We start from the raw sequence: 15,423 nt of genomic DNA, 5'->3' as shown, positions 1-15,423 counted from the left end.
TAATTGGATTAATTGATTATTGTTCACCTGTATGCCAAATTTATATTGACATGGTAAATTATTTTGATCTTTGTTTCAGAACTTTATTCTAATATACATGTTTTGCCATTCACTGAGCTTGTCAGCTGATGGATTTATTCCAACTTCTTTTTCAGGCAAGTTGGAGAGTTAGGAAAGAACTCTAGTGCCATCTCAGGAATTTTCTTTTGTTGACCACCTTAGGGTGTTTCATCTTTTTATTTTAATAATCGCTTCCGCATTTGAAACAGTTGTCAGTTATTGAATTGAATTATTTTTATTATTGGTGGATCACTTGTTATTATTTGGTTCGTGGGTTGTTTGTGCCTCATGATTTTGTCTGAACTTTTTGGCTGATACTGTTTTGAATAAAATTTACTTAGTGATTCAAAGTTTTGGCATTTAATTTATTTTCTTTTTAGGCTGTGTGTTCCATGGGCTTGTTTCATGGTTCACGGTCGGTAGGGCTGCAAACGAGCCGAGCCGAGCCGAGTTTTAGAGTGTTCGAGCTCGGCTCGCCAAAAATTTAGTTGGCTCGAGCTCGGCTCGAGCTCATGACGAGCTGCAGAACTCGAGCTCGAGCTCGGCTCGAGAAGTATTTACAGAGCTCGAGCTCGGCTCGTTTATGAAACAAATATATATAAATGTATATATAAATAAATATAAACATGTAAAATATATATATATATATATATATTTAAATATAAATATATATAATATAATTGAGCTCGCGAGCCAATTCGAGCCGAGTTTCGACTAGCTCGAGCTCGTTCGTTTGTGTCTCGAACCGAGCCGAGTCGAGCCGTTGTCGAGCCGAGCTCCGAGCCGCTTGCGAGCGGCTCGGATCGTTTGCAGCCCTAACGGCCGGTCACTTACCATTTTGGGGTGTGACAGTTTTTCATCTAAATGTGCCGATCAAGTATCAGCTGGTATCTGATCAACATGATTTTTGGTGTGATCGTATGTTTTGACGAGATTTACAACATCAACGATTCTAGTCAATATTGTCAAATTTTCAAATCCGAGGGGAATGGGAGAGGAAGTACCAGAGAGGAGCCGGTTCCTTTAGAGTTTATCGAAAATCAGGACGTTTTGTACTTAATTCAACTTTTTAAAGCGATTGATGAGACAAAATGAGGCTACAAAAAACCTTTTTAAGGTGCAAATATAATCTACGATAGACACAAGACACAAGGGAACAAAAGTTCATATATGTATTTTCACGTCTTGCCGATACAACTTCTTTGCAAATACCGCAAACACAAGGAGTATACCGAAGCAACAAATGTACTCCACTTCAACGTTTTTCAGCCACGTAATCGGTCAAATATATAGAGGTTTTGCAATTTGGGAACGCCATTTTTAACTACATCAACTAAAACCATTTACTGAAATAACAAAGATCACACAAAACACTTGTTTGATCATTTTTCCAGCACGAACAATATCTCAGTAATTTTTTTTTTTTATAACCAAGTGTCCAACCAAGTTGGGCCCCTTGACTTATCTCGAGATCCGAAATTAACGACCAAGTAAACCCTCTAATTATTTCAAAGAGGCTAATAACGGATGAGAAGTTTCGAACCTAACTTTTCGAAAAAAGCAAACCTATAAAGTTCGGAAACATCTACAGAAACTCGAAGTTTTCAAGATCTGTTCCACGTTTCCAAATTCTAAGAAGACAGACACACATACACACACATATATAGAGCATGAATTTGCAAGTTCTCACCAGAATTCGGCATACTTGCCACTGGAGTTCTGTTAGATCCCACGCTGGCTACTTGAAGAAGTAGTGAATGGTATATAATGTAATGCCGACCAGCTATTGTATAACTTGAGGTTAACCATTTGAGCCACGTGGTTTAGCGAATGGTTAGCAGGATAGCTGACGCGGGTCGTGACAAGTGGTATCAGAGCTTGCACCAATCGGAAGTGTAGGATGAGTCCTGCAAGGAGACGTGCTTGGGTGGGCCTGACAAGTGAGGTGCTTGTCGTGTTTAAGCGGAGCTACATCACTTGGTGGGTGAAAGTGATGGAGCTTGGGGCGCAACGGGGATGTTGTTGCAGTCCAAGTGAGGAGATTATGCCGACCAGCTACTGTATAACTCCCACATCGGCTACTTATGCCGATCGGCTACTGTATAACTCCCTCATCGGCTACTTATGCCGACCAGCTACTGTATAACTTCCACATCGGCTACTTGAAGAAGTATTGTATAACTCTCACATCGGCTACTTGAAGTAGTGAATGATATATAATGTAATGCCGACCAGCTATTGTATGACTCCCACATTGGCTACTCGAAGAAGTAGTGAATGGTATATAATGTAATGCCGATTAGCTACTGTATAACTTGACGTTAACCTTTTGAGTCACGTAATTAGGCGAATAATTAGCAGATTAGCTGACGCAGATTGTTACAAGTTCGGATCTCACTACTAGGACAGAGATAGGAGCATATGGAATTCACAATTCACAATATCTTTTTATAGGAACTCGGGTGATGTCCCTACTATTGAACAGAGAGAGGAGATTAGAAATTTCCGTAATGTTGTTTCCTAGTGCTGTCAAATATTCTACCCCGTAAAAGTGGGTCCTACAGAAAGACTTTTCCAAACCTCTCGATCTACTTGCTGATAGAGACTTTCTGTGATTGATATTTTTCCAAGACTAAGAACAGGAAACACGTCAGTTGAACAAATCAAAGCAGCAGCCACAGTTGAAAAATCAACCAAACGGGGCTTCGTTGTCAACAGCTAGCTATGTAGTGGGGTACACTACGTACAAAATCGCAAATTGCTAACTTTGTCGGGTTGAATGTACCGTGCAAAATCGCAAATTGCTATTCCCCCCTTGACACCCCCCCCCCCCGACCCCACAGCCAAATGTGTATGACAGTGATAACTTTGTCGGGTTCAATGTACCGTGCAAATCGCAAATTGCTATTCCAACCCCCCCCTCTTTTAAACTAATATTTTATTTATTTAATTTATAAATTATTTTATCTTTCACGTTTAAAATAATAATTTTTCTTTTTATTTTCAATTATAATCACTCATTCAGATTTTCTTCTCATTTTTTTATCTTCATTTATAACCACTTTTTCAGATTTTTTTCTAAAGTTTGGTAATTCATATCATACTACTCTATTTAACTTGGATTTTGGTAATTCTAAAGTTTTTTTGGGGATGGTATATTTTTAACTTCAACAATATTGCGTGTAGGCATACACCATCACTCAGTTATACAAATTTATGTTTTTTTTTTTTTATCATCACAAATTTAGGTTATTTTAAGACAACTTTGGGTTGGTAAATTTTCACTACTTGGAACAAAAAAAAAGGGGACTTAAAAAACTTTGCTTCCAATTTATAGCAAAAAAGAAAGAAAAATTCTAAAATCAACCCGATGGGCTAACAATAGTAAGTGTGTGAATATGTATTAAAGGGGATAAAAAGTACATAAAAATACGTGTTTTCTTTGTCTTTTAGTGTGCTAATTGCCAGCCTAATGGACTGACAATAGCAAAACCGAAAAAGAAAAAATGCACGTACAGCCAAGTACATATGCTGAAATGGGACACGACTCCTCAGTCCTCTCCAGTAATGGGAGAGGAGCTTCTCGTCTGGTTCTGTTATTTTTTATTTTTTTTTTTGGGGGGGGGGGGTGGTTTATACAGAATTCACATTTTCTCAAGATAAATGTTTTTCTGATATTCAGGTATCAAATGACATTCAATCAATACCAATTATTGCATGGTTAAGTATACTCAACAAGATTTACAGGGACGAACCCAAAGGGGGTTAAAAAGATGATTACTATATCTAATTAGGCACAATATAAAGGACTATCAATATACAGGGACGAACTCAAAGGGAGTCACACGGGGGCATAGGCCCCCACTCAAATGCATACTCTCACTCAAAATTAAAATGTATTTTTTAATATTTTTGTATAAATTAGCATAATTATAAAAGTGTGCTAACATATAAACATACACACTTACATATATCTCGAAAATACACATATAAAATTAATTTGATGCCCGAATTTCATCATATGGTACATTTATATTTGTTGTTTTACGAATTGTTTGTCTATTTGGAGTTATTCTTTCTTGATTCTCTTTATTTTTAAAGAACAATATTTCAAAATAAAGTCATTAACAAAACTAGCTCAATCATTCTAAAGCTTGTCGATGTTCATTTAAAACATACTTTAAAATTTTGTCTGAGATTTTATATTTATTTTTACCTAATTTAATTTAAAGTATGCGTTATAAACTTTTGTAATTAGTGTTAAGGAAATAAAATCTCTCACATTGCTTGGAAGTGGAATAGGTGATCACTTAATAACATTTGGGACCTCTCCACTGATTGCCAAATGGCTTTGAGATGTACATAAAGTTTTCATATGGTATTAGAGCGGGGTCCGTTCCACCCAACATTTAAAAAAAATTAATTACAATCCACACCCCACGGATCCACGATGACACAGTCAAGCAAAAAGGTTGAATAATGATAGGACCCAAAAATGGCCACACATGATAAACCTTAAATGCGGCTGCACGTGGGGGGGAGATGTTAAGGAAATAGAATCCCACATTGATTGAGAGTGGAATAGATGATTACTTAATAACATTTAGAATCTCTCCACTCATTGCCAATTGGCTTTGAAATGGATATAAAGTCCACAATTAATAATGCATGCCTTAATTTTATACGATCTAACCTTATTATAGTTGACTAAAAAAAATAAACTTTCTTTATTATGATTTACAAATGCTCCCACTACACTATATTTCTGAATTCGTCCCTGCCAATATGTGATATTGAGACTTCCACTTATAAATATTTTATGCTCATCACGGCAGCTTCTCCGTGAGAATCCAACTCAGGCTGGCCCATGAAATTTCAAATTTTTAGAGAGACTAGAAGGATTCTTTCCCTCGTAGTTTTTCAGAAGAACACGCAACTTAAAGCGAACAACATTTCCCTACCTACCATTGACTTGAATAATGACCTTCGATACGGGCCGTGGATGACCAATTGTGAGATTGCAATGGCTTGACTTGAGACGCAGAGAGTACCGTGGATGACCAATTGAATTGAGATTGCAATGGGTTGACTTTGAGGTTGTCCCCTCTGCGTCTCAAAGTGTAATCAGAGGCGCCTCGATCGTCATCCAAGGAAGAAAAGGGGGATCCGGGGGCTTTGCTGCCCAAAGGGCACAGTAGTCTTAACTCACACCCTCAAAACGAAGTTGTTTTGAGGATAAACTGCTGGAGCAGCCTCTATCAGGGGCAAAACAGCAACGTTTAGGTGAAAAAAAAATTTCTTATTCTTTGTTTGCAATTTTATAAAGCAGAAACGTAATTATGAGAGTTTTAAAGACAAAATTTGATTATGTCTCTTTAGAATAATATGATTAGAATAATAAGATTTTCACACCCGTTCAAACGGATTAAAAATTGAAGTATTTAATTTTTTAACCATATGTTTTAATATATAAATGGTTTTAAAAAATTAAGTGCTCAAATTTTCACTCCGTTTGAATCGGTGCAAAGATCTTGTTATTCTAATCATATTATTCTACAGGGTCGTAATTATTTTTTTTATCTTTAGGGCTCTCATATTAAGTATATGCTCTTTTTTTAGGATCCTGTGGAGTAAAAATATGATTAGGAGAGCACTATAGAAAAAAATTAATTATGACCCTTTAGATTAATATGATCAGAATAACAAGATCTTTGCACTGATTTAAACGGAGTGAAAATTTGAGCACTTAATTTTCTGAGACCATTTATATACTAAAAAATATGGTTAAAAAATTAAATGCTCCAATTTTTAATTCGTTTGAACGGGTGTGAAAATCTTATTATTCTAATCATATTATTCTAAAGAAACATAATCAAATTTTGTCTTTAAAGCTCTCATAATCATATTTCTGCTTTATAGGATTGCAAATAGAGGATAAGGAATTTTTTTCCCACCAAAACGTTGCCATTTTGTCCCTGGTAGGGGCTGCTCTAGCAGTTTACCCTCAAAACAACGTCGTTTTGAGGGTGTGGGTTGGGGCTGCTGTCCCCTCTGTGCAGCAGAGCACCCCGGATCCAGAAAAGGAAGGGGTGTTTGAGAGTGCAATTTTGTTCACTCATTTTAAAAGTATGTGAACATTACCCAATTTCTTATTAGTTCCTGTAAATAGATGGACCCCATTTTATAACTCACATTTTGCCGCTAACCATTGTCTTGTTAAACTACAGTTATGCCCCGTTTTCGCTAATAAAAAAGTTGTAGACCACAACTTTTTGATTTTGTCCTGTTTAAAAAAATTTCACGTATTTTTTGAAATATCCAATAATGAGCCTCAATCCGAATAAACGACTAGATGGTGTGTTCGGCACCGCTGCCAAGCATCTCCCAATCTGGTTCGTGGAGTATGTTCAATTGTTTTAGCAAGAAAATCTCCTCTTCAAAATTTTATATTTTGATCGGCAATGTCCTGTTCAAAATTGCACTCTGCATAAGACCATCCACAGTGGTATAATCAAAAGCCAATTGTTTTTAAAATTAACAATGTTGGTGCAAAAAATGGCTCACAATGGTATAATCAAACTTAACAACATCCTTAGAAATAATCAAATTTTGGGCTTTTGATAATCAAAACTAGCAACCTTTTTGAATAATCAAAATTTGTAGACACCGCACCATATAAGTTAACTAGTTCCAAAATTTGTATACATATGTGTTTCAACTGGTATTTTCTTTTTCTCTTCTTTGCCTACTCTATATCTTTTTTACTTCACCCACAAACTATTTCTCTTCCTTTCCCTTCAAAAATGAAATTCATATCTCTCGATCATCTACAATTCAACCCGTCGTCGCCGGATTAAGGAATTTCACTCTTCTTTTCCGTTTCTATTCTCCTCCTAATAAAATAAAATAAATAAATTTCATAGTAGGAGAGAAGAAAGTCACCGATTTTTTCCCAAAATTAATTAAAACGTAAATGAAGGGAAGTGAATGCCGGGAAACAGAGAAGGAGAGAGAGTGAGTGAGTGAAATTGTAGTGGATCCCTTATTTTGGTTATGGAATAGAAGTCACCATTGTGAAGTTTAACATTATTAAGCTTAACAACCTCTTAAGTGAATAATCAAAAGCTAATGTGTAAACTTTTGGTTATCCTTTTTTGATTATACCACTGTGGATGGCCTAAGTAAAGGTAAAAATAAAATAAAATAGGCTAGTGATCAGTGGCAGACAGAGGGCGTGCAAGCGGAGTCGGGCCCCTGCACACACCCCAATTATCCCACTAATTATACTATATATTGAGGTTAATTTGAAAAAATTCTATAGAATCGGTCCCTGCGAGTCTTGAGTGAAAAAAAGTTGATAAAATTTCTATATATGTTTGAACAACCCCCTAATATTTCGAGTTATCGACAATTTTTGTATCGTGGTTATAAAATTATATGCGATTATGTATATGTAGACAATCTCGTCTTTTTCTAAGAACTCGTAAGCAGTATTATTTATTATAAACTATAGTTTATGTTCTCAATGTAAAAATACATGTGATTCGAGCCCCTGCTTTGTGCAAATCTTGCGTCCACCACTGTTTATGTTCTCAATGTAAAAATACATGTGATTCGAGCCCCTGCTTTGTGCAAATCTTGCGTCCACCACTGCTAGTGGTCCAACCCAAAGCTCAATACAATCATGATAAAATCATGAGAAAAAAAAAAAACTGCCACCACAAGAAAATTGTGGCTTTACTGGCATTTCTATTACCGGCAATTAGAGAAATGCCGTTAAAGGGTACAATTACCGACACTTATCACAAACTTCGAAAATATTACTATTCCCGACATTTGTTTTAGCATTTAACAAATGCCACTGAAGGTTACTATTACGGTCATTTTTTGTACAAATTCCAGTAATAGAAACCTTAAGTGGCATTTGTTGAACGCCGGTAAAACAAATGCCAGGAATAGTACTATTATCGGCAGTAACTAGAAAATGCCGACAAAGGTTTTGTATACAACAAAATAAAATAAAAAATCGTCATCTAACACAAAACTCCCAATAGCCCAACGGCTTAGTGTTGGACTCATTTCCAAGAGGTTAGGGGTTCGATTCCCTGCAACAACACAACCAAAAATATTAACGTGGCACACGTGTGGCCACCAGTGGCAGACCCAAGCCCAGAATTTATGCAAGGTTGCACATACATTTAAGGGGAAAAAAAATTAAGCACGATTATGTGGAACAAAATAAAAACATCCCTCATTGAGTAAAAAACAAGCAAATAAATAAAAGGGAACTTGATTAGCCATCCTTTATACCCCACTTATTTAGGTGTTCATCCTAATGTGTTTAAATATTTATCTTTCCATCTTCAAATTTAATTAAATCCTAAACTACCCTTTCTTTATCCTAATTTTTCAAATCTCTCTCTCTCTCTCTCTCTCTCTCTCTCTCTCTCATCTTTTCTAATTATCTCAGTTCTCTCTCTTCTTTCAAACATTTCTCTCATCTAATTTTTTGAATTTTTTTTTCTCTCATAATTTTCTCTCTCATATTTTCATTCTTTTAAAATCTAAAAAGAAAACATGACTCTTACAGAAACGAATGTGTAAGCCAGAAAACATGATCAATTCACAAAACATGACAAAATCTGATCGAGGTAGATGAACAAAATAAGATCAATTAAAAAACATGAAAAACTCAAAAAACATGACAAATTTTGAGAAGCGTAGGTTTCGATCGAGGTAGATGAACAAAATATGATCAAATAAAAAAAATAAAAATCAAAAAACATGACAAATTTTGAAAAGTGTAGGTTTCAATCGAAGTAGATGAACAAAACATGATTAAATAAAAAACATGACAGAGATAAAAAATTATGACAAAACTTGAAGAAATCAATACACATATCACAAGCATCACAAAAAGTAGTGGCTTATTTGTCCGGATACGTACAGCCGTCCATCATTAGAATCTCTTAATTGATCTGCATCGGCCGCAATTAATAAAAGTAATGGCTTGGCCGACGCTAGGCATATAATCATGGCAAAGTCAAGGGGTTTCTAGCGACTAAACTAACCTCTCCTCCTCCACCGACGATGAAGAGTTTGAAGTTGGGTTGCTTGGCTTCTTCGATTTTGAAGTTGGGTTGCTTGGCTTCTTCGATTTGGAAGTTTTGGAGAACTACCTGTTGTCGTCGCCGTCCTTCAAAACCATCTCTGTTGGAATCCCGTAGCCGGACTTCAAATGGTGTTTCCTTTCTTTTTGTGATTTCGAAAACAGAAAGTCTACACACACAGCAGATCTGTGCACAGATTGTGCACAGATTTTGTTGTAGGGCCCACCACGGATCCCACACAAATCATTCGAGCCGTTCATTAAATGTAAAATATTTTTTCAAATGTCCCCGTAAAAAATAAGCTCAATCTAATACCTATAGGTGCTCGATCCAACCATATAACTTTTCATTATCCGAAAATTTGAATGAAAAGTTAAATGGTTGGATGAAGCACTTATTGGTATCGGATTGAGCTTATTTTTTACGGAGACCTTTGAAAAAATATTTTACATTTAATGAACGGCTCGGATGATTTTTGTGGGACCCGTGATGGACCCCACAATAAAATCTGTGCACAATCTGTGCACAGATCTGCTGTGTCTGTAGCAGGCCTCTTTCGAAAAATAGGGTGCTTGATTTTCTGGTGACACAACATGAATTGAACAGTTTCTTTCCATCTTATATACTCCTTCCATCTCTTTTTAAATGTCCCGCTTCGTAATTCTAATTTATTAAAAAAACATCATCATTATACCTTTCACATCAACTTTGACCTCTATTTTCTTTATTTACCATCTATGGAGACATCATCATTACACTTTTATTCACTAATTTTTCAAAATACAATCTACTTTTAGGGACAAAATGAAAAATGTACCAATTTTTATCCACTAATTTTACAAAATGGACATTTATTAAGGGACAACCCAAAATGAAATACTGGACTTTAAAAAAAAGACGGTAGAAGTATTGTTTTTGGAAACAAATGAAAAGAGATCATCATTAATTAAGGGTTCCTCTTTTCGTTTTCTCAAAGGGGTTCAATTTGGGTAGAGTAAAGCTATAGTTTCTGACCGAGAAATTCCGATCGGAATCTCGAAATTCCGCCGGGCCCACTCCGGCCACCGGACGGCTGATCCAAGCTGTCCAAAAATTCTAAAAAAAAATTTCGAGTGGGCCTACGCGAAAATCAACGGCATCCGACGTGTTTAGGTGGCCGATCCAAACATTACGTTGAGTTACGAACGAAAGGGGGAAGACGGGGAGAGAGAGAGAGAGAGAGAGAGAGAGAGAGAGAGAGAGAGAGAGAGAGATACCTGGAGTGATCTGTTGTTCTCCGTTCTTCGATTCGTTCTTCGTTCTTCGTTTCTGAATCGCCTCTCTTTTCTCTCTCTTCGTTCAAACGAGTAGAATGAGGCGTACTGTGGAAGTTTGGGGGGTTATGACCCGTGTGTGGTTTCCGGATGACCCGCGTGTGGATATTACCCGACCCATTCCTCATTTTACCTGCAGATGCCATTCTAAAATCAGGGCCGTTGGATCTCATCCAACGGCCAGAAGAGGACGTCCGCAAGTTATGATTTGTGAGGATGCCCTAATTAGAATTGTAGTGTGTGTGTGTGTGTATATATATTTGCCAACTGAGAAAAGTTTTATTAATCTGGTAGGCGAAAACCTAAACATCAGATAAATGGAAACCCAATGGGAGCAAAAATGGACATCCACAGATCAGACAGACCACTAGAAAGGGCTTTCTGAGCACACGTATGTGCAGCAGGATTACACTCGGGCTTAACGAAAGCAAAATCACAGGAAATAAACAAGTTTTTCAACGCAAAACAATCTTGAGTAAGCACTACAATATCAGAAGGTGTGTCATTTGAGTCTAAATAGCTTCTCACAATTGCTTCCGAATCTGATTCAATAGATACCTGTAGAAGTTTAAGAGCCAAACCTAATTTCAGCCCATCCCGAACTGCTAGAGATTCTGCAACACAGTGCCGAGGTGATTCCGGGATGAATATTCAGCAATATACCCACAATCTTACCGTCTTCTCCGCGAGTAAGAGCACCAGTTCCAACTATTTTTGTGTTTCTTGATACAACGGCATCCGCATTGATCTTGACTTGGTTACCTATTGCCAAACCAAGGTCTCGTTTTGAACCCGTCTCGTTTGCGGAAGAGAGACCTTGGTATTCGCATCCAGAAACTCATAAAATAAAATCATTTATAGCGCGCCAAATCCACCAACAATAAAGGAACCCCAAACCCATAGAAGAAGAAGGTAATTGGTTCTGATCAATACGCTTTTGCAAGCACTCCCACCAGTCCGTCATGTGCCTGCACTCTTGCAGCTCCTCAGGCCGTAACAGAAGAGGGGTGAGAGTCCATACCTCGATGGCAAGCTCACACCGAAACAGCAGGTGTGCAATTGATTCCTCCGCTTTGCCGCATCTGAAACAGATCGGATCAGTTCTGATTTTTTGTGCCATCGGTGCTGAATTTGTAGCAACCTTAAAATTTGTTGTTCGATTTGATAAAAAAACACCAGTTATTTTATATTTTTATTTTTCAATTTCTTTCATAAATAAAAAAATAAGCACGTGACGGTTGAAACAGTCTACATAAAGAAAATACAATGATTGATATACTTTAATTGCATTAGGCTAGAATTATTTTAATGAACAAATTTACTTTATTAAAAAATAAAAATATTATGATATTATAAGTTTGTGTTCTTATAACTAATATATGTCTACTGAACCGGCTCCCTAGATAAAAAAAATCATTGCTCTTCACAAAAAAATTATAATACTATTAGTTTGTACTTTTGTTGTAACTAAATTGGATGGAGTATATGAATGAGACCTGCAAACTACTCCTAATACACAAATTTTGCGCAAACTACTCCTAATACACAAATTTTGCGGAGATTCGAGAGGGAAAAAAAACCCAAAAAATCCGATAATCTTTTTGGATCAGGAACAGACTAAGGTTCTATTTGGAACTTGTGGAAAAGAAAAGAAAGGAAATTAAAATAAAATAAAAGAGAGAAAAAATATGGAGAAAATAATTTTTTTTCTTTTGTTTGATTGTAAACAGAAAATAAAAAGAAACTATGAGGAAAATAATTTGTCTCTCGTTTAACTTCAAGTGAAAAATGAAAAGAAAAGAAAAACTTAACTACTGCAGGAAAACTTTTAACTACTGTATCTTTCTCTTACAATTGTGTGGGGGGTTTTCTCTCCATTTTCCTCGGCCATTCCCCTCTCGAGAGCCTTCTTTTCTTTTCTTTTAAGAAAATGATATTGGCACTCTAAAAATTGATGCAGACACTCCTAAAAACAAAGAAAAATGGTTTTGGAGTTACACTGATTTTGAAGTGTCTGCATCAATTTTTGGAGTGCCAATATCATTTTTTCCCTTCTTTTAAACTAGAATGATGATTATCATTGCTACCATAGTAGGATAAACGAGTTTTGCTTGCTAGAGAGAGAAAATCCGCCGCTAGAGAGAGAAAGAAATTCTGAATCCAGATCTCCGCCTCCCTCACCCTCCTCCCCCTACTCCTCCCCCTCTTCTCCCACCTTCCTGACTTTCCTACCGTCGTTTCTTCCTCGTTTTTCCCTCTCGTTTGTTCGATTCCAGTCTCTGTGTCTTCTCCGGTGGTTCGGCTGTAACGCCCCGATTTTTAGGAACGTTAATTTAATAAATTTTTCACATTTATTAAATGGAAAGAAACATAAAGTCATTACAAGCCAACTTATCTCCAAATTCGTGTTACACTTATTTAAATAGATAAGGGAGGGGTACTAGGGTAACTTCTACTCCTCTGGACGTCCGTCTTCTTCTGCATTATTCTGCTCAGCACCAAACTCTTCCAAATTATATAATTCCCCCTGTACGTCTCTAAACTCTGGCATAAGATGTCAGGGTCACAAAAGTAACACCGTGAGCAATTAAGCCCAATAGCTAACTCTTATCCCTATGTCCCATACATTAACAAAAATAACATATAATAATTATTCGAAAACAAAATTGAGCATCACAAAATAATCAAACGTGTCGATGTCTTTCAGAGTTATCGCAGCGTATCATAAATTGTGTCATCATTTTTCAAGTATCGATTTCACTTTCCATTTTATTTTCTCGAGCACTGGTTCCGTTGACTATCTTTCAGGACCTACCGGGCTCCCAGGCCAAATTCAGATTTTGCCACCCAAAAGCACTGATTCCGCTGACCGTCTCTTTCAGGACCTATCGGGCTCTCAGTCTTTAATCATTCCATGACACATACACGGCACTAGTTCCGCTGACCATCCTTTCAGGACCTACCGGGCTCCTAGGCCACACACGCACACCCGAGCCATGATTCCGCCGACCATTCTTTCAGGACCTACCGGGCTCTCATGCTCACGCACGCACACTTGAGTCATGATTCCGCTGACCATCTTTAATGGACCTATCGGGTTCTCATGCTCACACAATCATTAATCTTTTCCAAATTTCTCGTTTCTCGTGTCTCGTAAACATGCATCATTTTCTCGCGTTCACATTATTCTTTCAAAGCTTGCTAAAAATCATGCGATAATAATAAATCACTAATTTCATGCAATTCTATTTCCGACAACATTGAAAATTATAACATCACAATATCAACAATCATCCAATTAATTAAGTATTTCAACGATAAAATCAACTTCTCAATTTAAACAATTTAATCACGGAATATCATAAATAAATAGTTAAACATATAGCACATCAACATTATACTTAGGTGAGCAGATAAGAGGTTTCTACCGTTCTTCTTGGCGGTAGAGGGTTACGGATTCGTCGGGTCGAAACGGAGTGGCGTCACCTTGGTTGGAATTTGATGAAAAGAAAAAATAATTTCTTTTAACTACGAATTTGGAATTTTAAAGATCGACTAGTGGTTTTGAGTGGTGGTAGAATTTTTTCCCTCTTCTTTCTCTCTCCCCCTCTCTCTCTCTCTCTCTCTTCTTCCTTTATTTCCTTGGTGGCGTGTGTGGAGAGGGGTGGAAGGGAGAAGCCTATTTATACTAGTGGAGGTGAATCTAAATCATAACCATATTTTATAAAATCTAATAATATCTAAATAATATCTAATAATATCCAAATCAAATCGAAGAAAATCCAACTATATCTAATAATATCTAATCAAATCTTATAATATCCAATAAAATCTATATAATATCTAACAAAATCTTTATAATATTTAATAAAATCCAATAAAATCTAATCATATCTAATAAAATCTCAATCAAATCTAATAAAATCTTATCATATCTAATAAAATCCCATAAAATCTTATCAAGTCTAATCCTAATCATATCTATAAGATCCAATCCAATCTTAACAAATTCATATCAAATCTCTCCTAGATTCTTCCATATCCTTCCTAGATTGTTAGGGTCACGAACCGAAGGTTAGGATTCTATAAGAGTTGGGTACAATCACTTTAATAAATGATAAAATAATTTTTAGTAAAAGAATTATAATAAAATGTTAAAACAAATTGACGTGAAAATTCGGGTCGTTACATCGGCACTTGTGACGGGGTTCCGTCCGTTTTGCTCGGCGAATCTGGTGCATCTCAGAGATGGATAGGCGTGGCGTGTGGTGGTCCGGCAAGCGGCGGGTGTCGGTATGGCTAATAAAGGTGAGGCTGGTAGTTAGGGGTTTTTTTTCTGTTGTTTTTTTTTCCTTTTTCGGGCTGTTTGGCCCGGTGGTTTTCCGGCTGGTTTCCAGTCCGGCTTGTACTGGTCTAGTTTTTTTAGGTTCAGTGGGTGTCGGTGGTGGGTTAATAATTTTAGGTTTAGCATCGGTTGGGTTGCTTGGCCGGAGTCTTCATTAGCGTTTGGGTTTCGTTGCGTGTCTGGGTTGTGCCGGCAGTTTGGTCGCACGATTTGGCTGTAGCTGGAGGTTTCGGTGTTCGTCTAGATTTTATATGTGCTTTCTCGGATTTGAGCTGAGGTCCGTTCGGATTTCTCTACTACCTGGACCTAGATTGGTTCCTAATCTAGGCGTTTCGTCGGTCCTGCTTATGCAAGGGGTGCTTGTGTCGACGTCTTGGTAGTTTTGGTTCATTCTTGTATCATTTGATGGAATCTGTATTGCCTTCGGACTTTGAAATGAATTTGACATTTTGAAAAAAGAAAAGAAAAACAGAATGATGATTAGTATTTTGATACGGTAAAGCATTTGTTGTTGGTGGGATACTGCGGGCAAAATGACAGGAATGGGCACAAACTCCACCCTTTCGGCCGAATTTGCTTAACTCATAGTACTCTC

The sequence above is a fragment of the Rhododendron vialii genome, chromosome 12a (genome assembly GCF_030253575.1).
Source record: "Rhododendron vialii isolate Sample 1 chromosome 12a, ASM3025357v1".
Taxonomy (NCBI): domain Eukaryota; kingdom Viridiplantae; phylum Streptophyta; class Magnoliopsida; order Ericales; family Ericaceae; genus Rhododendron; species Rhododendron vialii.
Note: the sequence above shows the minus strand (reverse complement) of the source record.